This window comes from Mandrillus leucophaeus, unplaced genomic scaffold (genome assembly GCF_000951045.1).
Source record: "Mandrillus leucophaeus isolate KB7577 unplaced genomic scaffold, Mleu.le_1.0 Scaffold14, whole genome shotgun sequence".
NCBI classification, from domain to species: Eukaryota; Metazoa; Chordata; class Mammalia; order Primates; family Cercopithecidae; genus Mandrillus; species Mandrillus leucophaeus.
The window spans coordinates 987,208-991,658 of NW_012101365.1; positions in this window are offsets into that span (position 1 = coordinate 987,208).

Here is a 4,451-nt window from a genome sequence, read left to right on the forward strand (position 1 = left end):
CCCAGGCTGGAGTGCCGTGGCACGATCACAGCCCTTTGGAGCCCCGACCTCCTGGGCTGAAGGGATCCTCCCACCTCAGCCTCCTGAGTAGCTGAGACTACAGGCACAAGTCACCACACCCAGCTGATTAAAAAAAATTTTTTTGTAGAGACAAGGGTATGTGTGTGGAGGGGTGTCTCACTATGTTGCCCTAGTTGGTCTCAAACTCCTGGGCTCAAGGGATTCTCCTGCCTCTGCCTCCCAAAGTGGTGGGATTACAGGCATGAGCCACTGTACCCAGCCAACTAAACTCTTGAATCAGAGAGCAAATCTTACTTCTTTCTGTATCCTTAATGCCTGGCACAAGGACTAGCATGCAGTGGGTGCTCAAAATATGTTGATGGAATGAGGTAAATAATAACAAAACACTAGGCCTCGGGTGGTGACTCATACCTGCAATCCCAGCACTTTGGGAGGCCAAGGCAGGAGGATCGCTTGAGCTTAGGAATTCAATGTCAGCCTGAGAAACATGGCAAAACCCTTTCTCTGCAAAAGATACAAAAATTAGCTGGGCATGATGGCGTGCGCCTGTAGTCCAAGCTACAGGGAGGCTGAGATGGGAGAATCACTTGAGCTCAGGAAGTTGAGGCTGCAGTGAGCCATGATCGCGCCACTGTACTCCAGCCTGGGCGACAGAGTGAGACCCTGTCTAAAAACAAAAACAAAAAAACACTTTGCAGTTTGCAAACCATTTTCAGATATATGATTTCACTTAAGTATGAATAAGCATAAGATAAAGTTCCTGCTTTTTTAATAGCAATATAAACAAGAAAACAAGTTATGTGCTGGTGAAACAAAAATGCACAAAACAGTATCAGGAATAACAGTACTGTATACAGATAAAGTAAATTTACTGAGGCCAAAGAGAATGAGAACTGAGAACAAGATTTTTAGATTTGGAGAGAAAACGATCTTATAGCTCTATTTAGGGAACTGGATGGGACATCTTAAATACCTTATGTTATTTCATCCTCACAAAAACCCAGTGAGGTGCATGATACTGCCTCTCTTTCCTAGAAAGTGGACAAAATCTTAAAGAGGTGTTTTGCCCTAAGTCACACAGCTGGGTTATGGCAGAGTCTCTTCTATGTTCTAGTCTCTGAGAGTCCTCTTCTTTTTTTGTTGTAGTTGTGTTATTCTGTGCCAATATTTTAGGAGATACTAGTAATTAATATGTTTCTCTTTATAGGCAACAAAAACATTTCAGCAGGGGTCTTCTGGCTAAGCCCTGTGGTGTATGTAATAGAAAAAGTATGTGTCTTGGTGTGGGTTGGAGTGCAGGAAAATTATGTAGGATGTGATATCAGTAAACCTGGGTAGGAGTTGGGTAGTAAGACAGGAAGTGAAGATAGTCAATAATGTATACATAATTAAGCTAGTTACCATAGTGGACAACTGGACCTCAGCTATGCTGCGGAACTCTGGGAGACAGTGCAGGGCACATTCAGGGTATCCCAATGGAGGGGTGAGAAAATTGGGGTATTATTCAACTCCCCATACATCATTGGTTCTGATAACATTAAGTCTCCGAAACTCCCAGCTTGCTCTGTGCACAGGCCAAGCATGTTGCCTGGTCAGAAGGAAAGAAAGAAAACCAAAATCTTCAGGCAATGAGCTGCATGTGTTTCCTATAATAGCCTTCGGTGTCTAGAAGTGAATGCCAGGAGAATATGGACAGGAAACCAATAGCATCTGCTACAGAATGTAATGGGATGCAAATCCTGCCTCTATCACTTCATTTTACATTAAAAAAAAATCATTAGGGCTGGGGGCAGTGGCTCATGCCTGTAATCCCAGCACTTTGGGAGGCCGAGGTGGGTGGATCACCTGAGGTCAGGAGTTCAAGGCCAGCCTGACCAACATGATGAAACCTCGTCTCTACTAAAAATACAAAAATTAGCCAGGTGTGGTGGTGGGCGCCTGTGATCCCAGCAGCTTGAGAGGCTGAGGCAGGAGAATCACTTGAATCTGGGAGGTGGAGGTTGCAGTGAGCCAAGATCCCGCCATTACACTCCCACCCGGGCGACAGAGTAAGACTCTGTCTCAAGAAAAAAAAAAAAATTCATTAGGTATTTATTGTAAGTCCATCATACACTAAAGGTATTAGCAAACTGGTTTTGAAGACCAAATATGGCTAGCTTCATAGTTTCTTTGTTTTTGAGATGGAGTCTCCCTCTGTCTCCCAGGCAGGAGTGCAATGGTGCGGTCTCGGCTCACTGCAACCTCAGCCTCCTGGGTTCAAGTGATTCTCCTGCCTCAGCCTCCCAAGTAGCTGAAATTATGGGTGCCTGCCACCACGCCTGGCTAATTTTTGAATTTTTAGTAGACATGGGGTCAGGCTAATCTTGAACTCCTAACCTCAGATGATCCACCCACCTCAGCCTCCCAAAGTGCTGGGATTACAGTTGTGAGCCACTGCGCCTAGCCTAGCTTCATGTTTTTGTACGTAAAGTTTTATTGGAATACAGTCATGCCCATTCACTTATGCTTTTGCCCTACTACCATGGCAGAGTTGGGTGTTTCTGATAAAGGACATCTGGCCCTCAAAGCCTAAAATATTTTACTATCTGACATTTTATAGAAAATGTTTGCCAACTCCCGCGTTAGGCATTTGGGATACTGAGATGAATAAGATTATTCCCCTGTCCTGAAAGAGCTTTTAAATCTAATAAAAAAGATTAATGTGCAAGCCAATAAAGGCAGGAAATTATTACAAGTGCTACAAAAGCCATTTAAATAAGGGAACTGGGATTTCTAACTAGTTGCAGAGATACATCAAGAAAATCAGCCGGGAGCAGTGGCTCACACCTGCAATCCCAGCACTTAGGGAGGCAGAGGCAGGAGGATAGCTTGAGCCCAGGAATTTGAGACCAGCCTGGGCAACATAGTGAGACCCCATTCCAAAAAGCAAAAAAAAAAAAGATAAAAAAGAAAATCTTCATAGAAGAGATGATAGACACTTTAATAGAGTCCTGAAAGATGAGTAGGCATTTTCCAGACAAACATAGAGGAGTAAAGACATTCAACACAGAGAAGACAGAAATCGCAAAAATGTCCCGAGGATCAATAATGACATGAATTTAGGGAACTGGTATCATATTTGGAGGTGGGGAGATAAATGACACAAAAAGTAAGTCTGGAAGTAAAGAATTAAATTTTATCTTTTCCTTAGAAATGTAACTGGCTCTCAGCTGGGCACGGTGGCTCATGCTTGTAATCCCAGCACTTTGGGAGGCTAAGGCAGACGGATCACAAGGTCAGGAGTTTGAGACCAGCCTGGCCAACACAGTGAAACACTGTCTCTACTAAAAATACAAAAATTAGCTGGGCATGGTGGCAGGTGCCTGTAATTCCAGCTACTTGGGAGGCTGAGGCAGGAGAATCACTTGAACTTGGGAGGTGGAGGTTGCAGTGAGCCAAGATCATGCCACTGCACAGAGCTAGACTCTGTCTCAAAAAAAAGAAAGAAAGAAAGTAATGTGACTGGCTCTCACAGTCAGTGTGGAGACTAGGTTTAAGGTAGCAATAGTGGAGTGGATAACACTAAGCTACTGTAGCAATCCAAGCATTAAATGGTGCAGGTTTGAGACCAGTTAGTAGCAGTGGACATAGAAAGGAAAGGCTATGTGATTCCAGTGCAGGCTGGTTTAGGCACCCCAGAGCACATTTACCCCTGGCGTGGCATGTGTTGCCCTGTGTGGCAACACAGACTCTGAGATCCTTGAGGACAGGAACTATGTGAAACTGATCTGTGTATCTTCAGCACTATCTTTAGCACTTCAGGATTCAGCACAGAATTGCTGTTCAGTGAAGGCTACTTGCTTGGAAAAATGTAGTGAATTAATACACTGCAAATTTATGGCTGCAATGATTTGTCTTTAAGTTACGGGGACCTAACTGAATATAGAATGAGGAAGAGGGCATGGGAATTCTGCAAGACTTCTGGTTGGCACAGAAGGCTGTTGCAATCTGACAGGATGTCCCTGTTTGAACTATAATGCTTGCTTATTTCAGCTCCTTAAGGAGGCAGGCATATGATTATAAATGGCAAATGCCTGGCAAATTCAGAGCTGACATAATTACCTGGTGGTACTTTTTTAAAATATATTTTTTATCCTTTACAAAATGGCTTTTTAAGTAGTTACAAGTACAATGTCTGTTACTTGTAGAAAATTTGGAAAACACAAAAGTGTAAAGAAAAAAAATAAAACCAACCATAATCCCACAAATTGACTACAGATGTTTTTCTTTTCTTTCTTTCTTTTTTCTTTTTTTTTTTTGAGACAGAGTCATGCTCTGTCACCCAGGCTGGAGTGTACTGGCGCGAACTCGGCTCACTGCAACCTCCCTCTCCTGGATTCAAGTGATTCTGCTGCCTCAGCCTCCTGAGTAGCTGGGAGTACAGGCGTGCA